The sequence below is a fragment of the Thalassophryne amazonica genome, chromosome 14 (assembly GCF_902500255.1).
Source record: "Thalassophryne amazonica chromosome 14, fThaAma1.1, whole genome shotgun sequence".
Classification (NCBI taxonomy): Eukaryota; Metazoa; Chordata; class Actinopteri; order Batrachoidiformes; family Batrachoididae; genus Thalassophryne; species Thalassophryne amazonica.
In genome coordinates this window covers 92,451,626-92,466,326 of record NC_047116.1, presented here as the reverse complement: position 1 = coordinate 92,466,326, position 14,701 = coordinate 92,451,626, and positions in this window count along the sequence as shown.

The following is a 14,701-nucleotide window of genomic DNA, read 5'->3' as shown; positions in this document are numbered from 1 at the left end:
GTGAAGTCCAAACATCCAGTAAATCTTTGCTGAGAAACAAAGAGAGGAAAAACCTCCCCTGGTGTGTGGGAAAACTATTTCATTCCAAATTAATTTAAATACAAAAGAATATGAGTTCATTTGAAGAGGAAGAAAAGACAGCACCTGGTACATATGCTAGAATGTTGTTTATTGATTTTAGTTCTGCCTTTAACTCTATTCAGCCACATATTCTTCTTAAGAAAGTTAACCCCTTTTTAATTAAGTGGTATCATTCATTTTTGACGGATCGACCACAGCAAGTGAAAATAAACGGAGCACTTTCAGATACAGTGGTGAGCTGTACGGGAGCTCCACAGGGGTGTGTCAGCTCACCACTCCTGTTTACTTTGTACACTAACGACTGTGTTAGCTCTGGGCCTGATCAGTATGTGGTGAAGTTTTCTGATGATACTGTCATTCTGAGTTTACTTTCCAGGTCACTTGATGCATCTTCTCACATGGCTGCTGTGAATGATTTTGTGGTTTGGTGTGACAACCATAAACTCCAGATAAATACAAACAAGACGGTGGAGATGATGCTGGATCCCAGATCAGCTGGTGACCATAATCCTGTTGTCATAAACAACCTCACAATTAAACAGGTGACCTCTTACAAATATCTTGGTGTTTTCCATTGACAGTAAATTAAGCTGGCAGACACATGTTACTTCTGTCAGTGTCAGAATTCACCAACAGTTGCACTTTTTGTGCAGACTCCGTTTATTCGGGGTCTGCAAGAACATTATGCCAATCTTTTACAGAGCTACGATTGAGTCCTTTTTCCACTATGGTATCACCAGCTGGTCTGGGAACCTTCCAGTCAAATTGAAAGCACAGATCCATGCCCTTATAAAGACTGCAGGTAAGATTATGGGCCACAGTCCTCCCAGTTTTCAAGAACTCTCTGACAGAGCAACCATTACACAAGCAAAAAACATCTTAATGGACAGCTCACATGTTCTGCACTCAGAGTACACCTTGTTAAACTCAGGAAAGAGATATCGTGTTCCTTTTTGCAAATGTAATCAGTACAAACATTCATTTGTTCCATTGTCTATTAAGCTTATTAATGAGCAAGCTTAAATTGTACTTATGTCATAGGATAAATTTTGCACATTTTTTAGTTGAATGGTGAGTTGTAAATGGCTGTGTGGTTTTAGTAGTATATAGTGGGTTGATTGCAGCGATTTTTAAGGTTATTTTTGGTTATTTATGTTATTTTATTGTCGGTGATATTTATTTCTGTGGCTTTTATTGTGTAAAGGCTGGTCCTGTTTTTATTGTCTGTGCAGGTGAGCCCCCTCATGCACCAAACTAAATTTCTCAGAAAGGAGACAACTAATAAAGAACTTTGACACCTGCAATTATGCCAAAAGCTTAAAAAACAAACTCAAAATACTGTGCAAAAAACAAAACAAAAAACAAACCAACACCACAGAAATGTGATTAATAATTATTATGTATAACAGTGATAATCCTAAACATTATATTGCTTAAAACAACTCATAATCAGCAAATCTAGTTTGCATGAAGGCATACTGGAAAATTATAGGCCGTTTTCAAATATATTGTTGGTTTGTAAGAGAGCAATCTTACTGAATCTCAACAGTCAGCATTTAGTGTTCAACATTCCATTAAAGATGTGTTCCGTAAGGTGAAAAGAGAGTTGTACCAATTGGCCAGACAAAGGGGCCGAGCTTGAAAGGATGTACAGCAAGTTAGGGTGATAAATGACATAGATGTAATGTGCTGACAAGTCAGGAGAGTGTGTTGAGAAGGTGGAGGGAGTATTTTGAGGAACTGACGAATGAAGAAAATGTTTACTAATATTACTCTGTAGTAGCCTCCCTTCACTGGTTGTATCTTGACGTGAGGGCAGGACCAGCATATAAAATGCTGTATGGTTGTGTGCCCAAATATCTTGCAGAATTCATTGAGCCTTGTGTGCTGTCACGAGTCTTGCAGTCTCAGGGTGTGAGCTTATCGTGCATTGTTTTGGTGAAGAAGTCGTCAGGGGGGTAGAACCTTTGCTTATCATGCTGTAACTTTGTGGAAGAGTCTGTCTGTCAACATGACACCAGAAGCAGTGAATTGTAGACATTAAAGTCACACACAATCTGTCAGTTTTTCCATTTTATTTTTTAACTTCTTGTGGGTTTTGAATGTTTTTATATTCCACAGCAATGTGAAACAGATTGATCAGTGGGATTGGAGCTGGACAACCAATATGTGGACCTACCTGGGTTTGATTCCCAGTCACACTACTGGTCTGTGTCTTTGGATGAGACACTTCATCTGCATTGACCCAGTCCACCCAGCTGTAAATGGGTATTGTCCTTTGGCTGGTGAAGTAACCTGCGATAAACAGGATTCCCATTCAGGCAGAGTCATGGACTTTCATCTATCTCATGCTACTGTGTACAGGGATAAGCACTGGTACCAATGCACTGACTTCTGCTAGAACTCACATTATAAATAAAGTCATTGTTATTGAAAAAAGTAAAGTTATTAATTACATATTAACTACATCAAATTAAGGTGTCATCAGAGTGACTTCAGACTGAATGCATGGTGCTTTGAGGCCTCAGGTCTGCTCCTAGAGGAAGACCACTGCACTGTTATGATGCTCTTATCAACACCACTCAGACGCCGACTGTTGCTCCGTTATCTGTCCGCAGCAGAACCCATGGATTTCATCTGAACGATATACACTATTTCATATTTTTTTCCACATTCCCAGGAGCTACTGAGGGAACTTCCACCGGCTCAACTTTTAAAGTTTGTGTGTGTGTGTGTGTGTGTGTGTGTGTGTGTGTGTGTGTGCATAAGTAAGTTTTTTTCATTTTAAGAAGAAAATCAAAACTTCCAACTAATTTTGAGTTTTGATGTTTGACAGATTTTTTAATGTGTCACCACATTATGGTTACATGAACGTACCCCACACCATATAAACATCAGTACTGTTATTGAAATATTGACACTCTATTAGAAGATTATTGATAAATGGTGTAGATGTTTGGTGATTTATTGCTCCCACTAAGGAGATGGCATCTTTGGCTCCATTTGTTTCTTTGCTGTTGCCAGGATTACTCAAACTCTGCTGAACTGATTCTCATAAAACCTGGCAGAGGAGTGAAGCATGGACAATGAAGAACCCATAACATTTCAGAGCAGATATGATAGTGTGAATCCTGGCATGTTTATCATTTTTAACATTGCAACACAGCGTGTGTAGTGCATCTGGAAAGTATTCACAATACTGCACTTTTCCCACATTATTTTATGTTACAGCCTTATTCCAAAATGGACATAATTATTTTTTCCCCCTGGAAATTCTACACTTAATACCCCATAATGACAATGTGAAAAAGTTATTATTATTTTTAGATTTGTGCAAATTTAAAAACAAAACAAACAAACAAACAAACAAACAAAAACTAAGAAATCACATGTACATAAGCATTCACAGCCTTTGCCATGAAGCTCAAAATTGAGCTCAGGTCCCTCCTGTTTCCACTGATCATCCTTAAGATGTTTCTACAGCTTAATCCACCTGGGGTAAATTCAGCTGATTGGACATGATTTGGAAAGACACACACCTGTATACATATAAGGTTCCACAGTTGACAGAGCACAAACTAAGCATGAAGTCAAAGGAATTGTCTGTAGACCTCCTTGACAGGATTGTCTCAAGGCACAAATCTGGGGGAGGGGACAGAAACATTTTTGCTGCTTTGAAGGTCCCAGTGAGCACAGTGGCCTCCATCATCTGTAAATGGAAGACATTTGGATCCACCAGGACTCTTCCTAGAGCTAGCTGCCTGTCTAAAGTGAGCGATTGGGGGAGAAGGACCTTCGTCACAGAGATGACCATGAACCTGATGGTTACTCTGTCAGAGCAAGTTGTAGAGTGACCAGGCAGAAGCCACTTCTTAGTAAAAGACACATGGCAGCCCACCTGGAGTTTGCCAAAAGGCACCTGAAGGACTCTCAGACCATGAGAAACAAAATTCTCTGGTCTGATGAGACAAAGATTGAACTCTTTGGCGTCATGTTTGGAGGAAACCAGGCACCATCCCTACAGTGAAGCATGGTGGTGGCAGCATCATGCTGTGGGGATGTTTTCAGCAACAGGAACTGGGAGACTAGTCAGGATTGAGGGAAAGATGAATGCAGCAATGTACAGAGACATCCTGGATGAAAACCTGCTCCAGAGCGCTCTTGACCTCAGACTGGGGTGACGGTTCATCTTTCAGCAGGACAATGACCCTAAGCACACAGCCAAGATATCAAAGGAGTGGCTTCAGGACAACTCTGCGAATGTCCTTGAGTGGCCCAGCCAGAGCCCGGACCAGAATCCAATTGAACATCTCTGGAGAGATCTGAAAATGGCTGTGCACCGACGCTACCCATCCAACCCGATGGAGCTTGAGAGGTGCTGCAAAGAGGAATGGACCAAACTACCCAAACATAGGTGCACCAAGCTTGTGGCATCATATTCAAAAAGACTTGAGTGGACAGTAAAGGAACTGCATTTTTTGTTTCCTTTTTGTTCTGAGTGTGCCTCATTTTGGGCCATTGAAGATTATATCTTAATATTAACTTGCACATATCAATTTCAATTCAATTCAGTTCATTTATGAAGTGCCAAGTCATGACATACAAGTAAGTCATCCTGAGGCGCTTTAGAAGGGTAAAGTCTGACCTTATCCAGCCGTAGCCTAAACCTTATCAACTCAGTTTGGTACTAAACTAAACAAATGTAGTGACATCACTGCCAGGCTCAGTCATGTGACAGTGACCTTGATTTCTGGCCGTAAGAATGAGGACGTACAGACGGCTTTGGTGGAAGCAGGCGCTCACCAAGCGACCTCTACTTCTTTTTTGTTCAGACTTCTGAAAATGGTCACATAAACAAAAACAATGTATAAAAGGTTTCAAGATCAAGTTTAAAATTGAAAATGACAAATCTGAATAACAATTGAATTTGCAGCCTCCTTTTCAGAGCTGGTATCAAAGATTTATTGACTTTGGGCAATGCATGCTAATCTGTGCTCTATCACAATAAATGTACTTTTTCTATTTGCCTTTTATCATTTTTGAAGTTGTGTGTACACGGATTTTATCATTTTGCAGGATTTCAACAAAAGGGACCGACTCCTCATAATGAATGAGTCTTTTTGCTGTCAGTGGGATATCTGTAGCCTCTACTGTCAGCGAAAGGATTCAGATTGCTATACAAACAGAATACAAAAGATCCACCAGCTACTTAGAATACAAATCACAACAAGTGTGAACGGCGGCAGAGGCGCCTCTTCAGCGCCTATTGAAAAGAGGAAGAAGAATGCTGCTGGGATAAAGAGAAGAATGAGCACTCAGTGCCAGTACTCCAGTTACAAACCGTCACAGGACCTTGGTGTGGCAGCAACATTTCCATGATGGAAACTCTACTCAGACATCACCTTACTGTTCCAAATTCAGAACACAGAAAATAACACTTCCTGTTGCCAACACTGATTTTGGGTGGTCAAACGTATGTATTTGTTGTTTCAAAACAACCCGTTTCAATTTGGTATTTTATGTATTTCAACTGGGGTGTGCAGCCAGTACATTCTGAGTGCCAGTCCCAAGCCCGGATAAATGAGGAGGGTTGCGTCAGGAAGAGCATCTGGTGTAAAACAAGCCAACACAACCATGCAGAGTACAATCGGTCGAGGCCCGGGTTAACAACAACTGTCAGCAGGGTGCCTGCGGAAATTGTGCTACTGCTGGGTGAAGAAGAAGAAGAGGGAGGTAATGCTCTGGTTAAAGCGTTGGGCTTGAGATCAGAGGATTCTTGGATTCCCAGCCTGACCAGAAAATCAGAGGATTCCCAGCCTGACCAGAAAATCACTAAGGGCCCTTAATGGGCAAGGTCCTTAATCCCCTAGTTGCTCCCGGTGTGTAGTGGGCACCTGTATGGCAGCACCCTCACAATGTGGTGAATATGAGGCATTATTTGTAAAGTGCTTCGAGCGTCTGATACAGATGGAAAAGCGCTATATAAATGCAGTCCATTTACCATTTTACAAAAGGAGGAGAACATGTCCACAGACAGCGGGAGAAGAGGAAATCTGGATTCTCTTTGGGAGTGACAAGAATGGACAGGATTAGGAATGAACATATCAGAGGGACAGCTCAGTGATAAAGTCAGAGAGATGAGACTGAGATGTTTTGGACATGTGCAGAGGAGGAACCCAGGGTATATAGGGAGAAGGATGCTGAGGATGGAGCCACCAGGTAGGAGGAGAAATGGGAGGCCAAAGAGGAGGTTTATGGATGTACTGAGGGAGGACATGCAGGTGGTTGGTGAGACAGAGGACAGGGTGAGATGGAAACAACTGATCTGCTGTGGCGACCCCTAACGGGAGCAGCTAGTGTAAGGAGCTAATCAGTGTAGCAGCAGAAGGGAGAACTTTACAAAGTGGTGACCCCAGTGGCTGGAGGAGACTGAGGGGGTGTCCACATTTCACCTGGCAGTTGCAGACATGTGCACAGTAAATTTTGCAGAGTAAAATTTACTCTGCTGGGATAACATTTGGTCCCAGTCCAAACAGAGTTAAATATACGCTATCATACTGCTAAATCAACTCTATCACAGTGTAAAACTAACTCTTATTGGAGTAGAAACACTTGATTTAACAAGACGGTAGATCTGATTTTATGCTATAATAGAGACTATTTAGACTGGGACCAAATGCAATCCCAGCAGAGTAGATTTTACTCAGCAAAATTTATTGTGTGGTTATTTTCGAGAGTTGGGGATAGACCAGCGAGCACCAGTACATGCTCCTAGACCTGACCTGGATGTATAGATTGGGGACTTCAACCTAAATAATAATAATAATAATTACAGTATATTCATGCACATCCAAACAAGAATCTTTATATCATCATCAAACCTTTATTTAACCAGGATAAAAACTTGTTGAGATTAAAAATCTCTTTTACAAGAGTCTCCTGGCAAGTGGCAGCAATGCATACAGTAGTGTTCAGAATAATAGTAGTGCTATGTGACTAAAAAGATTAATCCAGGTTTTGAGTATATTTCTTATTGTTACACAGGAAACAAGGTACCAGTAGATTCAGTAGATTCTCACAAATCCAACAAGACCAAGCATTCATGATATGCACACTCTTAAGGCTATGAATTGGGCTATTAGTAAAAAAGTAGAAAAGGGGGTGTTCACAATAATAGTAGCGTCTGCTGTTGACGCTACAAACTCAAAACTATTATGTTCAAACTGCTTTTTTAGCAATCCTGTGAATCACTAAACTAGTATTTAGTTGTATAACCACAGTTTTTCATGATTTCTTCACATCTGCGAGGCATTAATTTTGTTGGTTTGGAACCAAGATTTTGCTTGTTTACTAGTGTGCTTGGGGTCATTGCCTTGTTGAAACACCCATTTCAAGGGCATGTCCTCTTCAGCATAAGGCAACATGACCTCTTCAAGTATTTTGACATATCCAACTGATCCATGATACCTGGTATGTGATATATAGGCCCAACACCATAGTAGGAGAAACATGCCCATATCATGATGCTTGCACCACCATGCTTCACTGTCTTCACTGTGAACTGTGGCTTGAATTCAGAGTTTGGGGGTCGTCTCACAAACTGTCTGTGGCCCTTGGACCCAACAAGAACAATTTTACTCTCATCAGTCCACAAAATATTCCTCCATTTCTCTTTAGGCCAGTTGATGTGTTCTTTGGCAAATTGTAACCTCTTCTGCACATGTCTTTATTTAACAGAGGGACTTTGTGGGGGATTCTTGCAAATAAATTAGCTTCACACAGGCATCTTCTAATTGTCACAGCACTTACAGGTAACTCCAGACTGTCTTTGATCATCCTGGAGCTGATCAATGGGTGAGCCTTTGCATTCTGGTTATTCTTCTATCCATTTTGATGGTTGTTTTCCATTTTCTTCCACACGTCTCTGTTTTTTTTTTGTCCATTTTAAAGCATTGGAGATCATTGTAGATGAACAGCCTATAATTTTTTGCACCTGCGTATAAGTTTTCCCCTCTCCAATCAACTTTTAAATCAAACTACGCTGTTCTTCTGAACAATGTCTTGAACGTCCCATTTTCCTCAGGCTTTCAAAGAGAAAAGCATGTTCAACAGGTGCTGGCTTCATCTTTAAATAGGGGACACCTGATTCACACCTGTTTGTTCCACAAAATTGACAACTCACTGACTGAATGCACACTACTATTATTCTGAACACTATTGTATGTTCCAGTGAAACATTATTTTGGGCATTGCAGTCAAGTTAATGAATTTGTTATGTTGTAAAGTTTAAAAATGTGCCAGTGTTGTTCATCCCAATGCAAAAGTCCAAGGTTGTTCTGATATCAGGTATTCTTTCTCGTGCTGTTGTTGTAGTTATTATTGTCATAAGAATCTCTGTCAGTCAATCTTTCATGGTGCAAATACTTTCTGCAGACCGCAGCCTTTTGTGATATTTCGACGAGGCAAAGTGCAGATTTTGTTGTTTTAAAATGATTAACAGGGACCTGAACGACCCTACATTTTTGTGTGTAGCGTTATTTTCAGCATTTTAACTGGAATGCAAACGTCCCTGTGATATCTGTGGTATCAGTCAAGGCTCCATCAGGGCTTTTTTGTTTTCCTCTACAGTCAATCTTGGGGGTGGGGCTGGGTGTCAAACCTCAGCCGGGATGAAAGATTTATCTCACATGCTGTCTGGGACTCTGTGTGCATTTTCTTCTGACGAGACAGGACCAGAGTAAAAACGTGACACCTGAAAGACAATACTGAGGCGCACCAACTTGTCTCACAGCTGTAATCAGGATTTCTCTTTTAGAGTTGGCACTTGTGCACACGTTGAGTGGCATGTGTAACACAGAGCTGCTGGTCGGAATTCATTTTCTTTCTGCAAAGTTGAAAAGCAGAAATATCGTTTCCACTCCCACACGTGTTTGTAAAAGAATGCACTTGAATGTTTTCACAGAAAGATCAGCTCGAGTTAGAACATTAGAGGCACTTTAAACACAAAGGTTGCACCTTATCTCTGAAAGCCACTTGCTGAAACTTCCTACATTGCTGTGGGGCTGCTTGTACATTCACGCTCAATAACGTATTTGCTCAACTGCAGTCAAGGTCACAGCGGGGCCACGGAACACAAAGACTCTGCATAAAATCAACCAAAATCTTCATCTTCACTTATGACTTTTCTATATGTTAGTGTTCTATAACATAGCATTACCGAAAACACACACACACCCGCACAGAAAGTGTTGTGCCTCGTTTAGAATCGTCCTAACAAGCAGAGATGTCCCTCGAGGAATCCGACGGGTAATTTTACTGTCAGGAGTTGTTCAAACCTTGACACCTAAATTAGGTTGAAGAACAGATCCTCATCCCCTCACATCAGTTCCCCACTTTGGAACGTCACCATAGGTCCAGCGGGTCTATTAGAAACAGACCAGATGGTTTCTCGACCACTTGTTTACTCTGGATCACATCATGCAGTCTGAGGAAACATGAGCGATTGGATACATTCTTTGTTTTTACATTTCAGGATTAAGCAAATAGCCAGAGATATGAGTGTTGAAGATGAGTCGATTACTGCGTTTGTAAGGGTCATTTTGAAATCATGGAGGATTCAAGTCTCAGCCTGTGACTGCAGGGATGGGCTCCCATCCCATGATTTGGAATAAGTGGGTCTAGAAAATGAATAAACATTCACGTGCTCATTCAGTCATGATGACAATTTACCTTGTTTAAAATGTACAAGTCAGTCAGAAGAAAATCAAAAATAAATGCCAAATTACCGACAGTGACATCATCAGTCACTGAATACTGGGATCCCCATCTGGACCTATTGATCTGGTTTCTTCTGGCAGAGGACAAAGTCACAATAGCATGCATTACCAGAAAGAAAAGCCACACCCCCCCACCCCACCCCACAAAAAGCCTTGACCTCAGACTCAAACCATTGCAATTTTACACACACACATCTTCAACCGCTTAGTCCAGTTAAGGGTCACGGGGAGCTGGATTCTTTCCCACCAGTCATAGAGCACGAGGCGGGGTTCACCCAGGACAGGACACCAGTCTGTCACAGGGCCACAAACAGACAAACAAACACATTCACACCCACACACACACACCTACGGACAATTTAAGATTCCAATCCACCTAACCCGCATGTCTTTGGATGTGGAAGCCGGAGGCACCTGGAGTAAACCCACGCAAACACGGGGAGAACATGCAAACTCCACACAGAAAGGCCACAGGTGGGAATTGAACCCATGACCTTCTCGCTGTGAGGCAACAGTGCTAACCACTAATCCACCGTGCTGCCCCATTGCAATTTTAGTCATATTAAAATTGTATTAATAATCAAGCTTAAGTATAAGTAAGTAAGGGCCTTAAGTAAGGTATATCTTACATTCCAATTCTAAGGTAGAACTCTACTAGTGTATACTAAAGTATATCTAAATATCTACAAAAGAAGAGTAGAGCCACTTAGGTGTCTGGTCTTGAGAACCAGGGATGGTAGATTGAAAAGCTTTTTTTATCCCATGGGAACTCTCCCTACCCACCTAATCGGCTCAAGAATATGGACAGCATGTATATAAGTAACATTTACACAATCAGGGTAGTAAACGACATATACAAGAAATATAGTTACTGCATAATATTATAGGAGTTAGCTTCTAAAATCTAAATATTCATACAGGAGAAGATTGTAGTATACGGTTACCTAGTCTGCAGACTTGTTGTAAAATTAAATTATAGCTAGTAGGCTAAGCTATAAATATGGATATTTTATTATAGAAACAGAAGCTATGATGTAATATGTTTTAGGTATCTATCTAAAGTTCTAAGTAAATTTCATGATTGCTTACAACATGTATTGCTGCTGATATTACTGTTATTTATTAAGGATTATTTCAGATGGCATATCTGGGAAGAAAAGAAGTCACAGCTGGATTTTTTTCTTTTTCTTTTTTCTGTTTTGAGTGTCGATTATGTTTCAATTTCAATTTATTTTCATTTATATAGCGCCAAATCACAACTAAGTTGCCTCAAGGTGCTTCAGACAAGTAAGGTCTTACCTTACCAACCCCTAGAGCAAGCACACAGGTGACAGTGGTAAGGAAAAACTCCCTCTGATGATTTGAGGAAGAAACCTCAAGCAGAACAGACTCAAAGGGGCGACCCTCTGCTTGGGCCATGATACCAACAGAATTTACAAAAAATTTTACAAAACAAAGATACAGAAAATTTTGCCAGTTCACAGGATGGGAGGGCCGCAGAAGTAGATACCACTCCCATCGCCAGATGAAGCTGCACCTCAAACAGAGAGAAAAAAACAGAATCAGGCATAGCAAAGACAACAAATAGAGTATAATTTATAAACTCTAGTATATAATAACCCCTCATTTGGTTGCACAATTCACTCTGGTGAATTCCTTCATAAAGTAATTGCAAGTCTTGTGGCATAATGATATTTTCAAATCACAAAGACTAATTTAATCAAATTTGGTCAATAAACAGGTGACTGTTCTTTCACAACTCAGGTTATTGTCAGGTCATAGGTCTAAAGATCAAATCAGGTCACATAAACAACCGTCTCCCAGGAACCACGTAAGATATTGAAATGCTGTTTTCTGCAGATGTCTGCTTTCCTGGGGTGAACAAATGTATCAGACCTCTGATGTCATGTGATGTGATGACCTGGCACTGCTGAGGGCCTGTAATCATCTGGATGCCTTGTCCAAATGTTTTGTCTTTTCATTTTTTTGCAATTACAGTAATTGTCAGTGATGAATAAAACACACAGAGGTGTGATTGCTTTAATGAGTATGGAATTAAAAAGTAAACGTGCTGTAACCTGCTGGCCCGTATGGTGACCCTTTGACTTAACACTAAAAATACGTCTCGTATAAAAAGAGGAATGATGCGTTTGCGTGATTTTATCAGGACTTACCTCCAGGCTTTCCGGTGTCTCCGGTGAACTTTCCTCTGGTGGAAAACTGACATTTACTCCAGTGTCCTCCTTGGAGAGCGGTCATACTCCAATTATTTCTCATCAGATTGTTCACTCAGATTACTTGTGGTCCATGTAACCACAGCTACTATCAGAGGGGATCATGTAGACCAGTGGTGTCAAAACTATTCCAGAAAGGGCCGAGAGGGTGCAGGTTTTCTTTGCAGCCACTGACTCCAGCAGGTGATTTCACTGATGAACTCATCCCACCTGTTCAAAGGGATGTTAAGGGATGTGTCCAGTGCTCTACTCTGAAAGTCTGTGAAAAAATTAAATGTTTAATTTTTTTGCGTCCATTTCATGGAATTCTTTGCATCCTTCATCTTATTGCCACGTAGGTCTGCATAAGTTCTCCATAGGGATGCATAAGCTCAGCATAGTCTGTACTCTGCATTATGCAACTCTACATTGGCCCAGTGTGAAAGGGGCTGAGGAGGTCGTGGGTCAGCACACTTATTCATCCTGTGTGGAGATATTTTTAGATAATAGGAGCCCAGTGAGAGGAGCTCATGTAAGGTGTAGCTTGTTGTACATGAGGCCACAGTGATTTATTTTCATTTTCTCTCACAGAGATACTAACAAGCTCCCGAACAAGTCCTCTCCTTCTAGTTTGACAGTTGGCAGCAAGTGGGAGCAGGCTATTTTCACTCCCAAATATACTCCCGCTGATTATCCCGAATCCTGCTGGTGCCTGTCCTGATGATGGGAGTCCCTGAATTAGAATTAGAATAGAATTAGAAAGCAGGCCATGAACCAATAAATAGTGAAATGAGTGACACTGCCCTCAGGCTGTTGAGGAGAAATGCATATCCACATGTGGCACAGATCCAGGGCCAGCCACATGCCTGGTTGAGAAACCCATTGTTGCATAGGAAGGGTGTTTTTGCATGAGTCCACGATAAACTGCAACCGGGGTTCCCTTTCCTTTTTCGCTAACGTCTCTACTGTGGTTTTGCTTTGCAATACTATTAAAATGTTTCCAAACCACCCTCGGTGGCTCATAGTGGAAATCTGTTTTGTGCACTTAACATGAAGTCACACTGATTATTTTCTGGACAATTAACAAGGTCAATTAAGAAGCTGTTCCTTTTTGGTTTATGAAAGAAAACAGGCCATAAACGTGTTACTCTGTTAGGACATCAGAGAACGTGACTTTGCATGAATTTTAGTCCTGTTCTGAACAGGTTCCTCCTGAGGATGAGGGCCTGTGTTTGTGTTACATTTCTCCAAACACCAGGAGATTTTGCTGCTGCATCCTCACAAAGACAGACTATATATATATAAAAAAAACCTAGGAAGTGTTGGTTCAACAGGTGGAGGTCCTCCATCTGGGAGACAGCGACTCAAAGCTGAACAGAGGCTCATTCAGCCCTGATCACCTCAGATAACACCACAATGGAACAGATGACAGATAAGCTTCAAGGGTCACGGTGGGAGGTGGGGGGGAACTGGAGCCTATCCCAGCAGCCATAAGCTGTGAGTCACCAAGAAACATTATTTTAAGTTAAAGGTCAGCAGAATCCATCCATCCAAATAATTTCCTTTGGGATAAATAAAGTTGACTTTTTCTTATCGTGTCTTATCTTATGGTAAATATTCTGATTAGCACATTTAGGAATTGAACATCATATTGGAACTTATCCAGCTTCACAATGAAAAATATCTATTTTCAACACAGTGTTGTTTAGACAAAGACAAAATAATGCTACATTTTCACAACTAACATTATTAGCTTTATATGAACTTGGTTTTTGATTCAGTAAACATTAGAGTTGCAACAATTTTCAGTTAGTTCACAGAACTGATTCATTAGATAACTGAATAAGCTGAGAAACTTTAGACCCTGTTCGGACTGTTAAAATAAAAAAAAGTTATTCATTAACACTTTTCCATCTGAATCAGAAGATCAAAGTGCTTTACAGTGATCCCTCACACACACACACACACACACACACACACACACACACACACACACACACACACACACACACACACACACACACACACACACACACACCAATTTCAGGGTGCTCCCATGCAAACCACTCACTACACACCAGACGTAACCTGGGCCCGTATTCACAAAGTGTCTCAGAGTCGTCTCAGAGAGACAAGTGGGGTTACCAATTTGGCTCAAGCTGAATTCAGGTCAAATTGGAAAAATCTCACAGGTATTTTTTTTTTCTGACTCTAAATGGCACGGTCCAGTCTCATGTCTTTCTTTTGTGATGCGGAAACCCCCCACTGAGTAATTTGTCAGTCAGGAGCCCCTGACACTTGCGCAACTTTGATGCACACACTTGTACGACCTGTGTCGTGCAGGAGAGTAAACCCATCTTTAGACTGAATGTGAGAGGTGTGCTGGCACGTGCAATTGTACAAATAGATTTTTGGAATGTTCATGCATAAATGTCATGCAACAGTGCGCGATCTACCCGCCAACACTACGTGCAGCTCGTCAAGTCGAGTAAAGAAGTGAACAGTGTGAGTGGTTGCATCAGCGCACCACGTCAGAGCACAGCTCGTCTGAAGGATTATAACTAGATGTTAAATCTATCATAAACATACTTTTGCAGCTGCACACAAGAAGGAAAGAACATGCAACTGTTT